The sequence below is a fragment of the Parasteatoda tepidariorum genome, chromosome 1 (assembly GCF_043381705.1).
Source record: "Parasteatoda tepidariorum isolate YZ-2023 chromosome 1, CAS_Ptep_4.0, whole genome shotgun sequence".
In the NCBI taxonomy this organism is placed as follows: Eukaryota; Metazoa; Arthropoda; class Arachnida; order Araneae; family Theridiidae; genus Parasteatoda; species Parasteatoda tepidariorum.
Window position 1 is genome coordinate 2088678 of NC_092204.1, and position 22190 is coordinate 2110867.

The window sequence follows — 22190 nt, forward strand, 5'->3', positions numbered from 1 at the left end:
TTTCGTATTTTTATATTTATTGATTTAAATGTTTCCACCATTCAGCTGAGAAGACTTAGATTTTTGGTTGCCCTTTAATCCATTTTCTGTGTTGAGTGTTTTTTCCATAGATTATGAAAGTTTCGCATTTTCGATCTTACGAGTATGAATGTTTCCATCTTTCCACTGAGATAGTTTAGAATTTTGTTTTGCATTGTATTCCATATTTCACCTTTACTTCTGTTTTCTTATTCTTTTTTACATTTTGAATGAATGTACATTTGAATGAATGATTGTATTTTTAATCCTTGAGTGTGAATGTTTTTACCCTTCCACTGATATGGTTTAAGATTTTGGTTGCATTTTATTTCGTGTTCTGCGTGGAGTCTTTTTTTTCTCATACATTTTGAACATTTCATATATTTTCCATACATTTTGAATATTTCATATATTTTCCATTCATTTTGTAGGTTTCGTATATTTTTCATGCATTTTGAAGGTTTCTTTATTTTTTCCATACATTTTGAAGGTTTCGTATTTTTTCCATAAATTTTGAAGGTTTCGTTTTTTCCCCATACATTTTGAAGATTCGTATTTTTTCCATTCATTTTGATGGTTTCGTATTTTTTCCATTCATTTTGATGGTTTCGTATTTTTTCCATTTATTTTGATGGTTTCGTATTTTTTCCATTCATTTTGATGGTTTCGTATTTTTTCCATACACCATATTTCCGTACATTATATTCATACCCAAAAGATAAGAAAAAATGAAACATTTGAAATCTATGGAATAAATCTTCAACACAGAATATGGAATAAAGGACAACCAAAACCCTAAATCTTTTTAGCTGAACGTTTAAAACATTTAAACTCAATGGATGTAAAAATACAAAACAATCAAAATGTGTGGGAAGGAAACTAAACATGGAAAATGGGATAAATGCAATTACACTCCTAAGCTGTTTTAGTGACAGGGAAGAAGCAAGCAGTCACGTGTTTATGCAGTCTCATTGAACAATGTGAAATGTTCAAGGAGTGGATGCCATCTAGCGCAGAATAAGATGTAAAAGCATAAGGCTCAGTCTTATAGTGTCTTAACTGGCAGAACTCATCCTCCAAATTTTTGGAAATATTTAGCGTTGAAAGAAACAAGATAACTGGGAATATGGGATGAAATGCAACCAAACTCCTAAACTGACATACTGGTAGGGTGGAAACAAGTAATTCCATGCTTGTATAGTCTTTCTCAACAGGTGGAAATATCTATAGTTTGTCTAAGCTAAGAACTCCTCCCGCCACAAAGTCTGAGGTCGTCTGGTGCTATGGAAACAATTAGAATGGTGCATTTTAGGGAGAGTAGCTTCCCTCTAGGAATAACCCAATAGACTGAAGAAACAGATTCCCTTTCTCTCGTCAACCCGAGCTGAAACCACTCCAAAACAGTGACCTCACACCCAGTCTTGAAATAATCATACTTCGTTACCATGGTCACCGCCACAGGCCCAGACGAATGTCTGGGGAAGTTCTTATTTCAGACAAACTATATGTTTATGGGATAGGAGGGGGAAACAGGGAATGTGGGGAAAAAGTGCAACCAAACTCCTAAACTGACTTATTCAGGGTGGCCACCCACCTGGAAAACCTTGAAAACCTGGAATTATCAGGGAATTTTTTTATACTGGAAAAAACCTGGAAAAATCAGGGAATTTTAAAGAAAAACTGGAAATTTTTTTCTTTGATAATTTTTTTAATTTTACTAATTTAAATTATTTGCTAATTTTCTTAATTTAAATTATTTCGTCCATTATCCCATTTTTTTTAAACGGCAAACAGTTGAAATATCATCAACTTTGCTTGCATCATGCTTGATACTTTGCTTGCATCAAAACTTGCTCCATTACAGTGTTAAGCTGGAAGGCCACATAAAATTCTCCCACTGTTGCTAAACGAATGTAGAAACCTTTGACCGCTATGGGACTGTGCAATTTAGATAAGATTCTGGTGGAGGTGGAAAAAGGGATTAGGATATTAGCTTCTGTTTTTAAATTCTGTCCTTGGGCTGAATCCATTTATGGCTCAAGTTTGTTCTGATGCTTTGGTGGTAATTTTTTTTTTCTATTTTGACAAAATGTTTTTATATTTTTAACTTCATAAAATTCTCCAAAAATTAGTTGGTTATAATTTAATAATAATAGATTTTGTATTGCACTCTTTTTCTGAGAGCTTTTCTACTCCCATTCAAAGAAATTCGTGAATTATTTTTTCTCAGCAAACCAACCAATCTCTCATTTTTTTGCAATCGCTAACAGCAATGTTTGTCGACAAATCGTTACAATTGTTGCATTAATGCTAATTTTTTTTATTTCATTTTAACCTTTTATAACATATTTTAATTTTAAAAAAAAGATTTTTTAAAAACCAACTATATATTAATATTTAATTTTACTCCTTTGTTGGTCAATATATGATTTTTGATTCAAAATTTTGTACCAAAGCATTAAAAAATAAATAATAAATCTAGCCAAATTGTCAAAATAATTTTTTTTTTCAAGATATGTTAAAAAAATAACATTTTGAATAAAATATTTTATAATATGGACACTTTTCTTGTGCACATCCTACACTTTATACGAAAAAAGAAATAAAAACCTGCAAATTTTAAGATTTTTATCTGGAAAACCTGGAAAAATCAGGGAAATTTGAAATCTGATTTGAGTGGCCACCCTGTTATTGTTAGGATGTAAACAGGGAATTCCATGCTTATAGAGCATCTTTGAACAGGAATGGGATGCACTGTGGGCCACGATCTTTGGCCAAAACTAAAAAATTAAGCTAAACTTTTTTTTTTTATGTTTCTTTCTTCGAAAAAACCTGCCCCATTTTGCCCATATTGGACAGGTGGATTAAATATACCGAAAAACAAAAATTATGTTTTTTTTTCTTCATGTTTTCACGTTATTTTGCAATTAATTCGCTTTATTTTATAATTTTCGGAAATATTATTTGCTTTTCAGTTTTATTACAAAATTTCGAAAATTATATTTTCAGTGCTATATTTAATTATTTAAACGTACTATATATTTATTTATTTTTTGCTCGCCTTATTTCAGTCGCCATTTTGTTTTTTTTGGGGTATTTTTAGTGTATTTCAAAATTTAAACTATGAATTCAATTTGCACATAAAATCCCCTAAATAAAAGCCCCCAATTTTTGAAACAAGTTTTATCGAAATACTAATTTTGGCCACGAAACCTTGGATGCTGGCCCACTGTGGGATGGGAGGTTTAAAACACTGAAAAAGAAGTAAAATTTATAATTTAAAATACTAAAGTAGCATTTGTAAGAATATTTTGGAAAAACTCTAATAACTTTTAACAATTCCAGTTGGAAGAAAAATTATCTCTTATCTATGTTTTAAAATGTATTGAAATAATAAGTAAAAAATTATTTTTAAACTAGGCACAAAAATTATTAAATTTATTTATAAAATTGCTCTTGACGAAAACCTGAAGTTTTTACATCACAAATGTTTATTTCAAAATAAATTCATATTAGGGTTAGGACAATGTATTCCATTTGGCATCTGTAGACAGTTTTTTTTTTCGAAAATAACTTTTCAAAATTTCAAATTTTTTTTATACGCAGCATGCACCTTGAAACTCCTTTAAACTGTATTATACAAAAATAAATTTTGCCCAATTTACTTACAACATAATTTGATAATATTTGATAATAATAGCATTTAAAAAGTATTGCTAAAAATAAAACCCCTTCATCATCCCCAAAATGACTTGAAGCCATATTAGGCTTTTCCAATTAATTCCAAAAAATTATAATGCACACAGAATTTTTAGTTTCTGGCTAACTTTAAGAAAAAACAGGTGAATTTTACAATACATAAAATTAATTTTACAATTAATAAATAAAGATCTGTAAATTTCATTAGAAACTGAAAGTAATGAAATCTCGTTTTATCAAAAAACCAGTAAGTGCATGTCATTTCCATGCATATCCTATTCATAGGAACCCCTGCATCTACTCTTTTAATTAACAAAAAGTTTGTTTTGATAAAAATAATGTAATGTCACTAGATGCTTCAGGGGATCAATTACGCTACAACTACATAGTAGAAAATAAGCAGTATTTCTGAGGGGAAGATTATGCATGAAAAGCATGCAGTAAATACCGCCTTTAATGCATAAAAATTCCTCAACTATCGAATACAATCTAACTTTAGGAGAAGAATACCTGGGAAGGAGTTCATTGAGAGTGAGAAATATACACTGGGTAACCTGATCATCCTTTCATCTCTCTCTTGGACTTTTATTCAGTAGGATTGATTTTGGTGTGGGCTCCCCGAAATGTTGAATCATTATTTGTACCGTCTAAGACCATGAATTGTGAAAGGGATGTTCATCGAAATTCATTGGTATTGTATCTTTCAAGCTCTTCCCACACATGTTCACAGGATAGAAATCAGGCGGCTGAAAGAGGTGCGACTTAGGTTAAGTGTGCTTTCTTTCGTGTTCCTCAAACTTCTCTTGTGCAGTGCGCTGTGGCTTGGTGCGTTTTCCAGCTGGATGCCATCATCTGTGGTTCGGAAACCATGCACCGAACAGGAGAAATGCGCTTAATGGGAATAGTATGGAATAAATATTGCATTCTCATGTTATTGAACATGGATTGGAGGAGATAAATGGAAGGTAGTAACAACAATGAGATTTAATTTGTTTTGTGGGGATTCCTAAAGATTTAACTTTAATGACTCTTGACCCACTTAAATACAGAACATGCAAAATATTCACTGAAGAGCCTGAAAATTGGTACAAGTATGCTTATGCATATGACAGAGGTGTGCCACATGATCCATATAGAATGAAGATGATAAGGATTTAAAGCTAAAAACAACCAAGCATTTTCCCTTCATCCTCCTAGTAGAGCTACATTCAAAGCAAGTACTATAAGATTTAAAATTAAAATATTCATATAATTTACTATTGCGCCAAGATTTGTGAAAAATGTGAACTAAAATACATAACTAAATATTCTGTNTGCCACATGATCTATATAGAATGAAGATGATAAGGATTTAAAGCCAAATACAACCAAGGATTTTCCCTTCATCCTCCTAGTAGAGCTACATTCAAAGCAAGTACTATAAGATTTAAAATTAAAATATTCATATAATTTATTATTGCGCCAAGATTTGTGAGAAATGTGAACATACGTAAAATAAATGTCTCCTTTTACGTATGAGCCATGAACTGCATTACTACAGAACAAAAATTGTGCGATCCCTGTGATATCCATAAATTAAAGAAAATCTTCTAAATTTGATTACTCTGCTACTCTCCAATCTTAGAGACATTAACCTACCAAAATCTACTGAAAATAAGCTAAAAATTCTGAACAAGAAACTTTCTCAGAGAAAAACCAGCTTGCAAAAAATATAAATGAATCTTCTATGTTCTATTTAACTCTCACTTTTGTACAGAACCGAAGAAAGTACTATTTACCTAAACATACGTTACCTCAACAAATTTCACTGATAGAAAGATTTAGAAAACAAAAAAAGATTAGGAAAAAGTGCTTCCATATAAAAAAGTCTTCCACGAGTGTTACGCGATCTGCTACCAATCAGTTTCATATCTTAAAAATATGCAATATCAAGAATCGATACTTTTAAGATACTTTTCAGTCGTTCTAGATACAAAAAGTGTTCTTTCCATAAACTTTTGAGCTATCCACCACATAACATAGGCAATGTGAGCATACATTAAATAAATGTCTCATTTTGAAAAATAGCCATGAACTGAAACAGAACAAAAAAAAAATGGTATGATTTTTGCACTGCCTCTAATTTAAAGAATATCTTACAGTTACTTTCGAGTATTACATAGAATTATTGAAAATATGTTGCAAATTTTGAACTATCAAGGAGACATTCTCAGACAAACCGGCTTGCATGAAATTAGCACGAATCTTCTATGTCGTACATAACTCGCACATTTGCTTAGAACCTAGAAAAGTATTATTTACGGAAACGGATGACAGACAGCAAATTTCACTGGTTGAAATGAAAGAATCAGAAAAAAGTGCCTGCCAGATGATAAGTACACACTTTCTGCTACCTGACAGTTTAATACCTTTAAAATAAATTATCAAAAATCTCTCTCTTGAGGCCCTTCTCATTGGGAAAAAGCTACAGATGTGTACCTTGCAATAATTTCCTAAATTATCTGCCATCTAACCCAGGCACTGTGTGACTTCACTACATCTTCAGACGTATTTTTATCAAATGCCTTAGCCAAGGATAAAAAAAGCCAAGGATTGTCAAACTGTGATGAAAATGTCAGTGCCTTCAAGATTTGTGTAAAGAGAATTATGGTATTCTTTATTTAAGCTGTAAGATCAGTTCCTGCTACTACAGTAGCATTTTATCAAACTACATGAGCCAGCTAGAAAAAGGCCCTGAAAAAAGAAGACATCAAAAAGTTATGAGAATATTTAAAAACGGCGAAAAACATGCAACATTTTCTCAAATGGTCATGGACTTTGCTGCTAATGAGATATGTACCAGTGGTAACATGCATTTTGGCTGTCATTTATACAGGTTTACTGGGCCAAAGGCTCACATAAGTACAATAATTGACTACACAGGAAAAAACTTATTCGTGTCACTTTGGTAAGAAACTTTTCAATCTCATAGATTTTCGAAAGATTGGATTTATGTGCAATTGACTTGATACTGGCGCATATAAAGAATGTCAGTGATAGATATGTAAGCATATTGTTTCATCACCCAAATCCATTCATGTCCAGTATCTATTCCCAGACATGTGGACAATTCTGCCGTAGAATGAAATATCATGTTAAAGAAGCTGCTACAAGTTGGTTCTAGGAATAAGTCTGGACTTAACAGCATAAGTTTGTTGAAATTGATCTCTCATTGATCACAACTACCCAATGTTTCAACAAAGAAGGTAACTGGATGTTCTATTGCAACCATGAGCCAACTCATGCGAAAGATGTTTCCAAAACGGATCTGGGACACCTGAATTCTATTCGAATTTTAAGTAGATTAAATGGACTCAGTCATTATTAGATGCGAGAAATGGAAAGATATTTAGACTAGATTGCTGAAAAAAGCAGGCGACTAGTGAATTCAACCTAAATAAGCTATCTTCTACCTAATTAATCTATGCATTAAAAAACAATTACTTGGAGATGGGAAATCCATCAAAAATTTGTCAAACAGTAAAACTCTCAGGAATTAGCTCCCATTGCCCCTGAATCTGATTGTAATGTCTATGAAAGTGCCATTTCTGGAAGTACTAAACAACTTTCTAGCTCAGAGAAAACAAACTGAAATTGCCAAATCTACTACTGCAAAAAAAAAGATGAAGAAAAATGTTTTCCAGTTACTACGGGAATCTAAATCACTCCAAATTCTCAGCCATCTCTTTTGTCTGCCAATAAATTCTCCAATGAGTGACAACTCAACATGAAATCCCCTCTAATGCACCAACATTAGCTCCTACAATATCAACTGTCTCCCAATAACTCTCACTAGTGAAAGTCACTCAGAAGCAGACAGCTCCAAAGCCAAAAGAATTAGAAACCTGATAGTCCTCCTATAATTGCTAATAGACTGCAGCAAAGTTTTAATTGGAGATGTTTTACTAGAGAACTACCTCCATTTCTCCACAAAGTTAAACAATTCAAAAAGTGAATCAGCAAACCTTATGATCAACCAACTTGCATGAAACTTCCAATTTTCATAATTATCTTAGAAAATACGACTCGTTATAGAACAATGTATGAATTCTAATAAATCAATAATGACGGCACCCCAGTCAGAAGATAACGGTTCGGACATCTGCAGGCTACTTGCAATGACCAATCACGTTGCCTGAAATGTTCTATGCCTTAGCTCTTTTTCCAGTGTGATAAGGAAAAATAAACGCTACCCAAGTGCTGAATACTCCTGAGGAGAGGAAATGAACATTACAGTGATCATCGCCTCGGGAGTAAACCATGCCTAGATAACACCTTGATGATAACACCTCGAAGTAATTGGATATGTTATGTGACTTCTGTATTATCAAGGTCAGGAGATGCTAAACAAAATCAGTGAACAAATTTTTCTAGCTCTTCAGTGTTATATGTAAATTACAAAAATTGATAGGGAAGAAAGCTAAAAATTGAAAATACGTAAGGAATCGCTGTGAATAAGAATATAATTTTTTTGTAAAAAAAAGCGGGAATATTGAAATGACCCTTCTTTTTCAACTCTAAAATTCTGGAGAAAAAAAAAAGGGGAAGGGACAAAAGAAACCCTTCTTCCGCATTTAAAAATTTGTAATCGAAAGAAAGGAAACAGGAAATTGAAATATTTTATTTAAAAAAAAATCTGATAAAAAGGTACATCTTATTTTTTTCATAAAAATGTTAGTTTTGGGGGAGAAAAAAAAATTAAATATTGAAGTTTTGAATTGTGTTTATTCAAATAATTATCTAGAGTTCAGTCTTTATTATCTATCAAATAAACACTTATTTAAATGAGGACACACCAATAACTGATTATAAATAACAAAATTTAGATATCTGAGTTTTAATCTATGTTTTTTTAAACTTTTAATTGTGATAATCTTTTAATACATTTCTAGCAAACAATTTTTTTTTTTCAATTCAAAAAGAACAATAATTGGTATCAGATAATACAAATGATTTTGTGACAAATCAACAAGATAAAATTCTGCTAATTAAACATATGCTTACTGAAAGAACTGGATAGAACAAATGTAGAGATTGAATAAGGACTGTGAAAATTAAAAGGAGGAAGTAAAGCTTGGCAGAGGATTCTTTCGAGAAACGCTAGAAGGATAGGAATTTCCAGGAGATGAAATGGAAAGAAACTAAAACATCGAAAACGGTGAGTATTTGTGTTTTATAGTTTTTTAGTTTACATATTATGTATATTTTTATATCTTCTAATTTAATAAAAAGTGTTAATTATAGGATGGAATTGAAAAATACAACTTTTTCATCTATTTTATGAATCAGAATAAACTCAGTGGATGGTTAACTATATAAAGAAATAAATATAAAAAGTGACCTTTAGGTGGTTAACAATATTAGTTAAAATTTGTTTGTAATAAAACTTTTGCTTGTTACTAATTGTTATTTGTTTTGGTGCCCAGGCGTAAAAAGATTGTCAAATTATATTGTAATTGTACTATTTACAATATGACTTCTATGACTATGAGCCGATCAATTTGTAAATCCATTTATTTTATGTTAAATATAAAAAAACGAAGAAAAAAAAATTTTGAACGTAGTATAGCAACCTGTTGCACTTTATTAATGTTGTTAAGGTTATTTTTCTTAATCAATTTTTATGGCTCACTACCTCTTAGAATTTTAAAATAAAATACAAAAGAATCTTATAAATGGTGAAATTACAAGCTAATTTAAATACAATTTCAATCTTAAAACTTCCTAGAATATAAAGTTGGTTCATGCATTTTCTCTTAAATAACATAAGCGAAGGGATTCACAGGAAGTTTTAAATATTCCTTTATGGCTCTAGAATTTGTTCTGTGTTTATATTTGGTTAATCTTAATTATTACTTGATTAAGACATTAAAAAATGAGATTTATAATTATTTAAAGTCCCATTGCTTCATATGCCTTTGTATTTGACAATGCATAAATGTTGTTTTAATATGTGAATTTTTTTTAGGTCATCCAATTTTTTCTGTAAATATACATCCAGATGGGTCGCGGTTTGCTGAAGGTGGACAAGGTATTTCGCTTTTATTTAAATTATTTTAAATTTACTTGATTTGTGTAATGAAGTGACAATTTTTAATTTGAATAAAAATATTTATTTTTAATAATATAATAATAAAATATTTTATAAAAATATTTATTTGAATAAAAATATTAATTTTAAGAAATCTTATATGAATGTTAATATACACCAGCAACTGCCGAAAAAACAATCGGAATAGTGTGAATTCACCACTAAAGGAACGTGAAATGACCTTACATCAGCTATCCTAGATTCATGAGTCATAATTTTGTACTATTTTAAATATGCAAAAATTCATTTGTATAAATACAGAAACGAAAATCGATAAACCATGTGAATTCACTACAAAAGCAGCACAAATGGAGCATATGTGTGAAAGTGTTATTAATCAAAGGTATGATTCAAAATTCACCAGCTGTAATTGGGTATAATATGAAAAAAACACAACTACTTCGATTTAGTAGGAACAACATATGACACAATACTAAACGAATGGAATTTAGTTGTTGTTTATTTAGTTATTGTTATTAGTAGTTGTTGTTATTTGTTTTAGCTGTTGTTGCTTATTTAGTTGTATTTAGTTTCAATAACTTTTCTTTATAATGCAATAAAATCTGGCGAGCAGCTATTTAAACGATCGAACACTTCGTTTGTTTATTTGTGGCTTGAAGTTGTGGCTCGCAGAAAATGCCGTTCATGGGTTAAATTTAGTAGGAGCAACACAACCTGTGACGTAGGCTATATTATACCCAATTGTAAACTCAGTAAAAAAAAGAAAAGAAAATTATGCAATCAGCAAAAAACTATGTAAACATTTGTGATAATAACTATTGAGCAGTAACAATAACAATATTGTTTCGTAACAATAAATATTTATATTGTTACAAATCAATTTGTAACTATATTGATTTGTAACAATAATAAATATTGATTTGTACCAATAACAATAACTAAGCGAAGCAAAATCGAGCCTGTCAAAATATTTTCAAAATGCCATGTAAAATTTCCGGGACAAAATAATTTCTTATTTAATAAAAATACAAAATTATTTCAGAAATTTTATTTCAGCAAAAAAATAGTAAAATTTGTTTTATCCATTGCAATCCCTATAATTTTTGTGTGAAATTGCATAAATTTTTAATTTAAAGTTTCGCCGAAGGTGCAATTCATTTAATAAATTTGAATAATGAAATCAACTGTAACGTTAACGTATGAATGCAAGCTCTCATAACATATGTATACATGCAAATGTTTAATTGTGAAAGTATCTTAGATGTGTATTATTTATTCTATAGTTTTTTATTATTTTGATATTTCTGTTTAAAAAAATTAATATTTTGATATGTTGTGATAAATGTTTCAAATGTATGTGTTTTATTTAACAAAATTTAAAATTTGGGGGGGAAAATAATAAAAAACTAGGATTGGAGGAAATGCAAATATTTTTACTGGCAACCAAAAAGTTTTGGTGGCTACCAACATTTTTCCAATTCTTAGAACTCTGGTAATAACTTGTGTTTTATAATTTCTCAGAAGGTACGAGGCTTTCTTGAATAAGTCTAAACCGTATCAGAGATGATATAAACCATTCAAAATTTATCCGATTGGCTGGGTACAATGCTTGATGATAACTTGGCATTTAGCATCAAGCCAGATTTTTCAATTAGCATGCATACATTATTTTATCAACTTTTATATTCTTTCTGTATAAAATGCAGTTTGTAATTCTATTGCACAACATTCATAGACAGCTGCCCACACCTCAGCTAATCATGATTGGTTATATTGCAGAAAAGAAAACAAAGTTTTTTTACATTCTAAAGGAAAATTCTTTCTGCAAGAACTCTAATGTTCTGCGACAATGTCGCCATGATTCTGCCACGGTTTTTTTTTATGTATTTAGAAATTATATTGCTTGATTTAAATCACCTGATTTTTATTAAAAAAAGAATCATCAATATTTAATCACTTTTGTTTAAAAAATATTAAATTTAAGTCTATTATAATTTTTTTAGAATGCATTTAGATTCTTAAGGCTGCGATTTGCATTGGTCAAATTTCGTTGATATTGAAGATTTTATCCCGAAATGTTATGAGAAAAGGATGTGTGTAAATTATTATTTAAAGTAGACTGTATGAAATATGTTCAAAGTAGAGTTATAGATGAAATAAATCACAAACTAAATGCTGATAAAATTGATCTGAAGCTTTTCAATTATGATTATTCATTAGTTGCATGCAAAATAATTTGCTGTTTAATAAATATATTTAAATTATGCCTGTTTATTTTAACATTTATTTAAATACTAAATTAATATTTTTAAAACTGATTTACTATGTAGTTTGCGTATCATTAATTCCACAGTAAATTTACATGCACACTTTTATCACATGTACACTTTTATTTTTACATCCATACAGTAAATTTACATGCACACTTTTATACTAGAATGTTTTTGTTGAATTTAAAGTTTTTTTAATTAAATCCTTTGATCTAAACTTGTGTAAATTGTGTATGGCGGTCTGGTAGTGGAAAAAATTTGGTTTCTTGTGGTAATGCCAATGTTCTAATGATATTATTGGTTCTAATGATATTATTGATTCGAATGATATTATTGGTTCTAATGATATTATTGATTCGAATGATATTATTGATTCGAATGATATTATTGATTTTAATGATATTATTGATTTTAATGATATTATTGATTTTAATGATATTATTAATTCTAATGATATTATTAATTCTAATGATATAATGAATAACGTTCTAATGGTATAATTGAATTAATTAGAATCTTCTTTTATTGCTTAACAATTTTAAATTTTTGAAAAAGTGGTGACTGTTAAAAATGCTGTTATAACTTTTGCCTAAAACTATGTGCTTTTTTTAAATTTTTTTTTCTGCTTAATATAGAAATATTAAATTTACATTCACACTTTCATCATGAAATATTTTTGTTGAATTTAAAGTTTTTTAATTATTTTATTTTAGCTTGTGTAAATTGTTTCCGGTGGTCTGGTAGTGGAAAATATTTAGTTTCTTGTGGCGATGTCAAGGTTCTAATGATATGCGAAATCGGAAGGTAAGTTGATATCTTATTTATTTTTATTATATTTCTGTTTTTGAATTAAACTTACTGAAGTTTTCTTGTACCATGTTGGCCAGTAGTGTGACTGTTGCTTTAATAGTGTCCAAATTACTATAACAGTGACAATTTTGCTATGAATTGTTCTATGTGTGCCTTTTTTTCCGCGTAATTTTGCTTCAAATTGTTCTTAAAAAATAGATAAAACTATTTAGAAAGCAGTAGTTTTATGAGTTGGGTTCATTGACAAATTTATGTGCAGCATCGATAAATTTATCTGAATGAAATAAAAAACTTGTCTTTTAATTATATGTGCTGGTTAAACAAAGTTATTGCTTGAAACAGCTCTAAAAATATCTTTTTTTCAAAGTTCGGAATTGCTACTCTAAAATTTACAACATTGTGCTTTAAATGGTTTCAAAACTTTTACCACAACATTGATGATTTTCTTAGTATATTGTGTTGTTTGCAAGTTTTCTTTAACATCCAAAATACCACCCCAAAAAATAGGTTTCTTCTAGTTTGGAAGTAATCAACTATTCTCAATTTGAAAATAGACATATTTTATTAAATGAGACTGTAGAAAGTTTGTATTTGAATTATTAATTTTAAATATCACATCCAGGGTTCATTCTAGGCTGTGCTTTTGCAAGAAGGGCCCCACTGTTTGTCTTTTTGAATGAAAGATTAATTTCAAATTTGTGCTATCACTTTTTGAAGTGCTTGATTCATGATGATTCCAAAAATTATTATTTTGTGACCTTTTTCACCTATTTTTCTTTTTAAATTCTGATATATTTATTACTATATACTATCATATATAATATTATAATTAATATTATGACAACGTTCGAAGTTTGAATTTGAGTTTTCACTATTAAATGCGTTTGAAATATTAAGTGCGTTTATGACGATTCTGTCACAATTTCTCATTGTAGGCTAATAGTTTTTTTTGGGGGAAGTTATTACTCGGGAATGAAATCAAATTCTTCAAATTCAGATATTTTTAATGCGGTGTTATTATGGCATGCAAATTACGAATTTCTCTCAGCACTTTATGACACGTTCAATTTGTGACAATTCTATCACAATTTTTTTTCGTTGATCATTTTATTATCCCCTTTTCACAAGGTTTTTCGAATTATGATATTTTTAATGCATTGTGCTAATTTCAAATTTACATGATCACTTTTTTACGTATTCAATTCGTTGTGATTTCATAGATAAGATAGCTGAAATAATAGATAAGATAATAGAAAGCCAAGGAATGTAATTAATTTATAACTGACAATTGTTAAATTACTGCCACTTGGTTAATTGTGAGATCATTAAGTGATAATACATTATCCTGAATTCAGAAAAAATTTTGCAAATTTTTGTTTATAGCTTGAAAAGTTATCGTACATATAAAATTTTACTATTTAATATTTCTTCCTTTATTTGAAAAATTTTAAAATTTCTTAAATGTAGAAAGGCTTATGTAAACAAAATATTTACTGTTTTGTGAATAACACTTCTTGGTCTGAAGCATAAAACATGATCCGCTGTGATTGGAAGTTTGCCAAATTTTGTTCGGGAGTTTTGATTTTGGACTGCTCACGAGTTTCGTGTCATTGTATTTACGATGGTTGCAGAATTTTCATAGTAATAAGAGTATTGAAAAAATGGCGTATTCCTTCATTTGTGTTGCCATTTCATATCATTTTGTGTTGTCCCTTTTTTAAGAACTATCATACAAAGAGTAATATTTAACTTATTCCATTTGCCCAAGATAATTCGGGATAGTAAACTAATTTTAAGTTAAATGTTTCTTACATGTAAAAAAAATTTAAATTTCAACTTCAAACATTATGCTCTGTTTTAGTTCCTTGTATTTTAAATAAAATAAAAAAAAATCTTGTTGATTTTTTGCATTTTTTTCTTTTTTCAAAATAATTGGAAAGGGAAGTGGTTAACTTACTTTATTGTTTGGGTTTATAAAAAATATGATAAACTATCCAGCGATTTCAAATATTTCCATTTAGGGGGAGAATATTACCAATTTCTTAATAATTCTTAAATATTATTATAGTAGATCTTTATTGCACAGATTTTAAAATATGAGGCTTTGCATCATGCATTGTGTAGAAGTATGTGTTATTTGGATCGTTTTACATGCTATTAAGCTTACTTACAAAACATGCCAATGTATATCTGTAACAGATTTACTTTAAAATTCTGTAAGATAAATTCGATACAAATGCTTTAAAACTCAAAAATATGCACCTTTTGAAGTGGATGAAATTTTTTCCATTTACAAGCGTGTGTGGAATTGAATTTAAATCACAATTCAAATCATCATTTAAATTTACTTCTTTTTTTTTTAAAAAAATCATTATTTAAATTGAATGTTTTTTTTTAAATGTAATCACTGATATATAAATTTACAAAGCATTGTAAATATAAGATTTAAAATTTTTTAATGGTTTTTATAGTTTTGAAATTTTAAAAAATTACCTTTTTTTAAAGTTTGATTTGCTTAATATATAAATTAAGTCATTCTATATCGAAATATTTGTCAATCTACAAAAAAATAAGGTAAAAAGAAAGAATTTTTTTTTTAAATTTCAAATGTAAATGAGAAATTTATTTATTTTTGTTTGTTTGCCTATTTTTCAGTAGAGTTATGATGCATTTTTATTCCATTTTCAATTAATTTGAATCAAGCATTTGCATGTATTATACATTATTATAAAACAATGTTTAAAGCAGTTATATAATTTGAAATGTATTGTTATGATTCATTTTAACAGTAATTCAATTATAATTACATTCATAAACTTTAACTAATTGTAAACATAAATTTTTAAATATATTTTTAAAAAATTTAAAGTCTTAAATCATATGTACCAGTATATATTCCTTCAGTTCCTTAGAATTATTCATTTCATAACATAATTAAAGTCAGCCTTTTAAACTAATAAGATCAGTTTTAGTCCATAAAAACTTAATCATTGGAACAAAAACTAAACAGGGTAATATTTTTTTTTATATTCACCGAATGATCCTCAGCAATTGTTTTCTTTTTTGTCAAAAGCCTCTACTTTCATCAAATTTAATTTTTTGATAAATTTATATTTAAATTGCCCACTATTTTTTTAGCATCTTTGTATTCCAATCGTCTGGTTGCGTTCTTGCTTCAAAGGTTGGAAAGTGGAAACGAATCTTATAAAATTGGAGCTCTTACAAACATTTGATCAACTCATCAGGTAATTCTTGCTAATTGATAATCAATCATCTTAGTTAATTTTGATATTTATTTCATTTTTAGTTAAAAATTTGATGTATATTAGAAACTCATATCTCTAGAAAGATTCCATTTATTATATCAGGCATCAAACCAGTGTTAGATTCTTCAAATAAGGTATGTCATACATTAAAGAGAAAACAACATAATAGGCATAAATGAAAAAAGTTGAAGGCATACTCCATTGTTTGGAACTATATTACGGACCAGCGATTCACAAAAAGTGTTTTATGTATCCCTAGGTTTCCATGAAAGAGTCACAGGAGCTATGGGCAATAAATTTTTATTTTACCAATTATGATTTTTGATCATGAATAGTCCACTGTTTATAAATTTTTTTGTTACTTTCATTTAAATTTTTTAAGTAAAATGGGAAAATATATATATATTGATAAACAATGTAAAAGATGTATTCATGAAAATTTGGTTTTTACTACTTCCATCAAACTCTTCAATTCAAAATAAAAATTAACTCAGCATTGATGAAATTTGTTTTATTGATAAGAGATAACCATTCTCAACTTTTATATCAATCAATTTTCCTTTTTCGTTATAATGAAAATCTTAATTCAGCTTATTTTATTCACTTTTAGCTGATGCATTTGTTAAAAACAAATCAAGAACTAGACTAGATGCCATTTTAGACCTGTGAACTAAACTGTCTAACGTAAAACCTGATTTTAAGGCTTAAACAATGATAAGACAAAAAAAAGTAATTCTTCACATAAAATATTTCCAAAATAATTGGTAGTCTCTCTTTAGTTTTTTGTTTACAACTGCTAATGAACTTTATATGTATAGTTGAGGCTCTGTCAAGCAAAGATTGATCATTTAGGGCTCCATAGCTGAAAAAATTATAAACTAAGTATTGACTTCAATTACAGACGTTAAAAATATGGAATTAATGATATGAAAGACTTATTAAATGAAATCTTTACAGTAAAATTGAGAAATGCAAAAATTTGTCAATAAGAAAAAGACTGAGCGCTTCAAGAGGTGGTAAATTGAGTTTGAGCAGAAATAAATTTTAAAACAAATGTAACTAACTAGTTTACAAATCTTTTCATTTGTGCTTATTTACATAGTTTATTTATTTATTTTTCTCTGCTTTGTTAAGTCTTATTATTATTCTTTCTTTTGATGATATTTTAATTATAGATGAAGGACTCATTTGTTTAAGGAATATACATTTATAAATTTAAATTTTTTGTTATAAATCTGTTGTTGCAAAGTTGTTCATTAGTTTTTGAATATTAACTAGCATGATTTTTTTTAAAAAAAAGGAATTGAATAAATTTAAAAGAAGGATTTTGATTCTAATTACCTCATAATTTAAAAAATTTTTGTAATATAATATGTGCGATTATTTTCTGTATTATTATTTTATATATTATTATAAAATTTATGCTTCTTATACAAACTCTTATTGCAACGGCCTTTCATTTTTGAGAACTAATGTCTAAAGTCCCATTTCATAAATACGATGTTATTTTAACTCAACTATTCATTCCAATATTTCATACGAAATCAATTTTAACTTTTTTTCATAATCAAAAAAATTACTTTAGTTGCAAATGTTAAACTATTTATGCTACCAAAACAAGCTATTTAGAAGGTGTCATTTAAGCGTCAAAAAATATTTTAGAAAATTATTAGAATCCTTTTGAGGTTATAGCCCTTTTACTAATCTTTAAAAATCATTTGTAAGCGGAAGCTTTTCTCAAACCTTGTTTCGTATGCTATTTTTTTAAAACTTTATTTGTTTATGTAATNTTTCATACGAAATCAATTTTAACTTTTTTTCATAATCAAGAAAATTACTTTAGTTGCAAATGTTAAACTATTTATGCTACCAAAACAAGCTATTTAGAAGGTGTCATTTAAGCATCAAAAAATATTTTAAAAAATTATTAGAATCCTTTTGAGGTTATAGCCCTTTTACTAATCTTCAAAAATCATTTGTAAGCGGAAGCTTTTCTCAAACCTTGTTTCGTATGCTATTTTTTTAAAACTTTATTCTTTTATGTAATAATTGAAAATTTGAATTATGAAAAGTTAAGTTTGCTTTTATTTATAATTAGTGGACCTCTGGGCAAAATTTCATACACATTCAAAGAAATTCATGCTTATAAACTTGTATTTCAAAGAGGTTTATTCAGAATGCCCTTCATGAAAAAGACTCATGCAAATATCTAAATTATTTAATGTATGAACTAGATGAATACCCATTTTTTGCATGGAGTAAATTAAAAAAATAAATTTAAAAAAATAATAAATCAGTACTGAGCAACATTCCAAATTAGTGCTCAAAACAGAAAGATTTATACCTACACAACTGAAAAGCTTAGTAAAAGAACTAGGTAAGTGACATTTTTGGGTGAATTGATGAATCAGAAAATATAATATAAAGTGATTGCATCAATATGGGTATGTTTAATCTAACAGAGTTATTGATAATTATTGTTATTATGAATTATTGTTATTATAATGATTTTTGTTATGAATTTATTATTATTATTATGAAATTTACTTTACCATTTAGGTGAAGAAAATGATTGCTGAGGTTATAGTGACATTAGCTCATCATGATCATTTAAAGAAAGAAGGTGGTATTGATTTGGTTTGGCTTATTATTCATCAATGTGCCCTCCCGGACGATCCACCTGTAAGTTAATTTCATTTATAATTTTCTTTCTTATACCATTTACACATTTGAGAATTGTTGATGATGTTATTAAAAAAAACTTATAAACTTTTGTTAATTAAACATTTAAGCACAGAAAGCTTAACTTAATAATTTATAACTTGCATATGAACACAGAAACCTTGATTTTTATCTCTTTTGTGCAATTGAAATAGTGATTAGGTGAATGAGAAGTCGCTCAAGAAAGCAACTTTTACAATCTTTATCTTCAGTTTTGTACAAAATTTGTAAACATTTATGGTAAGTTTTTGCTGACACTGAAAGTGCCATGTTAGCAATTTCATTTGTGTTTTTTCCCACGTAGGTTTTAGAAACTTTATCTGATTCCCTAATAACTAAATTTGCTTTGCCTTAAATTATACTGGTATGAAAAATTAGTTGAAAAAACATGATTGTTAAGAAAATATCAGTAATTAAAAAAAAATCTCTTGTGAATTACCATTTAACTTCAATTAACTGCTATTGAAATTTATTCACAATAATATTCAAATTTTTGAACATATTTCTTAGATTTAAAAATATAGTTTTTAGATTGAAAATTTTTTACATCTCTGATTGCGTTATTTTTTCATTATTTTTCACAATTGATGATTCATTGAATTAATTTTATATCTGATATATTTCAAATATTTAATTTAAACCCACTCTTACCTGAGTATTTATTATTACCTGGGTAAGATATTTTTCTTTGTCTTTCAATATGTATGAAAATTAGATTGATATAAAATGCAGTGTGCAAAACAAAAAAGAGAATGCTGAATAATTTTTGATTTCATGATTGGCCGTACATAGGTATAATCTTAATGAATCCTTTATTTTAATCTATATTTTTTTGTTACGACTATGACTATACAACACAAACACTAGCATGCATTGATTCCAGTACCAAATGTTTTTGGTATCAATGCATGCTATTTTTTATCTCTGGGAAAGAAAATTTATGTGGACCCCTCATTTGAAAATCTTTTCCAGTATCCAAATAAAAATTACTGAGAATTGTTTAACTACAATTAATTTAAAATGTCTAAAAATATTTTTTAAGTTTATCTCAGCATTGCTTTTTGCAAGTACAGTAACAACCACTAATAAAATCAATGAATTATGTTATCATCTTCTTTTTGAAATCATGTATGTAAGAGCGGAATCATAACAATATCAAAACATGCTAAAATCATCCTCTTATAAAATTATTAAAAGTCAAATTTTTGTTGGGTATACACTTAAAGTAATTAAAATCTTTTCAATTTTAAGTCGCAAAAGCATATAATTAAAAAAGTTCATCGTGCGTCAACAAACAAAAAAAAACTAGATGGGGATTAAGCTAAGATAGAAAAGGAAAATATTGAAAGTTTTGATTTTTTAATCTTGATTTTTTAATTTTGAACTCTATTGATTTTGTAATATTAAGTCTCACAAATCAAATATGCTAACATTTTAAAATCCTTTTGTAAATTATAAAAAAATATAGCTCATGTTTAATTAAAATTCATGTTTAATATAAATTAAAAAATGTACTAATCAATTGAGCTTTTACAGAATTTGTTAAGTTCTACTTTGAAATTTATTTGTTAAGTGTAGACATTTCGGTTTATAAAAGCGGCAGCAGGCTTTTGAAATCAAACATTCTTGGTACAGACGTTATTTTAATAGGCAGTGGGCTCTATACTTTTTACCAGATTATATACCAGCTCTGTTATCATGAAATGAGTCACTATTATCCATTTATTTGATTGATCATTAATTAATTGTCTTATTACACATGGTGCTTATCGATTTTAGAAAGTGCTTGAAGGTACTTATTTTCGATTTTCGTTTTTAAAAAATCCTTAAAATTGTTTTTTTTTATGGGGAGTTTTTAAAAAGTGCTTAATTTTTCCCTTTTCGAAAATGAGATAGAGATTTTTTCTTTCTTTACCATGTTGCTGCGAAGCAGGGTTTTCACATTGTTCGATTCAACGTGTTTACAATTCATTCAACCACAATCCATTTCAGCGTACAGCGCACCGTCAGTCCGTAGCGTATGATAGCACCAATCATGTTACATATTTAATGAAATACTTGGGAGTCAGCGTGTGCGTCAACTAACCTGGATGCGATGAGATTCTTGCACTCTCATGTGCAACTTATCTGCATTTTGCTAGATATTCTCTGTTTCAGGCTTTATTTTACTCCTTCTAATATCGAACCGAAAAATCTCTTGATGATTTTATAATGGCTAATATAATCAAGAAAAGAGTTTGTAGTAAGAAACTTGTTATTTTATCATGTTAATGTATATAGTGCTTTCAAATATATTTTGAGTGCTTAAAAAAGTACTTAAAAAAGTACTTATTTTTTATTGGAGAAATTTGGCTATGCACCCTGATCTAGATTACTCCAAATTTGATGGTTAAATTTCTTGTGTATTTATTACTGTAGGGTAGAAGGCCTGGTGATCCTAGTTATGGAGTAATGAAGCTCTGAGGGCAATGTGTGAAAACGTCATGCATTTGTTGACTACAACAGTTGAGAATATGGAAAATGTGAGTCATTTTAACATTTTGGATTACTAGAATTTAATATTTTAATAAATTAAAAATATAAGCCACATAATTTAATTTAAGAATCTGATTGTTGCTAAAATTTATAATTTTTGATTTTATTAAAAAAGATTCTCAAAAGAGAAAATGAATTTTTTCAGAAAAATCACAACGTAGGTTTGTTGTAAACCAACTATTTTCAATTTAATGCATAATTATTTTTGTCTTACTTTTGAAAATAAAATTATAATTATTGTATTTAGATTTATAGTCAACTATCGTTACATACACAATTATTAGTAGCTATTCTTTTGTTTCATGACTTTACTTTTTAGAGTAATAATTTAGAATAGATTTTTATACTTTTTACAACATATTTAGTTCTGAACTTGCTATCTCGAAAACTCATTATCTCGGGACTTTTTTAGCGTCCCTTCAATTTTGGGATATGGAGAGTATGCTGTATATATCTATATAAAAAAAAATATGTATATATGTAAGTTCAAAATGGAGAGAAAACATGGAAAAAATTGCAGAACAATGAAAAAAGGGGAGGAAAGAATAATAAAAATAAAAAACGAACCTTTTTATTATTATTTTTCTTTCCCCCCTTTTTTCATTGTTCTGTCGTTTTCTCTACATTTTGAAGTTATTTTATGAGTTCTATTTACTTGCAGCTTATGCGCAGTAAATTGAAACTTATTCTTTTTCTTAATTTTCCTCATGTTTTCTTTTTGTATTTATTTTTTATGCTATACGTTATATATATATATATATATATTGCTGGTATTTCTTG

At 28.1% G+C, this 22190-nt stretch overlaps 1 long non-coding RNA gene across 1 annotated transcript in view; it reads left to right on the forward strand.

The window, feature by feature from the left end:
• Positions 1-8638: 8638 nt before the first annotated feature.
• Positions 8639-22190, forward strand: part of LOC107443560 (uncharacterized) — a 19757-nt gene continuing 6205 nt past the window's right edge. The window contains exons 1-6 of the long non-coding RNA XR_006226809.2: positions 8639-8914; positions 9725-9787; positions 12792-12882; positions 16027-16133; positions 18714-18836; positions 21294-21397. This is a non-coding gene — a long non-coding RNA (uncharacterized lncRNA). The remainder of the gene's footprint in view (positions 8915-9724; positions 9788-12791; positions 12883-16026; positions 16134-18713; positions 18837-21293; positions 21398-22190) is intronic.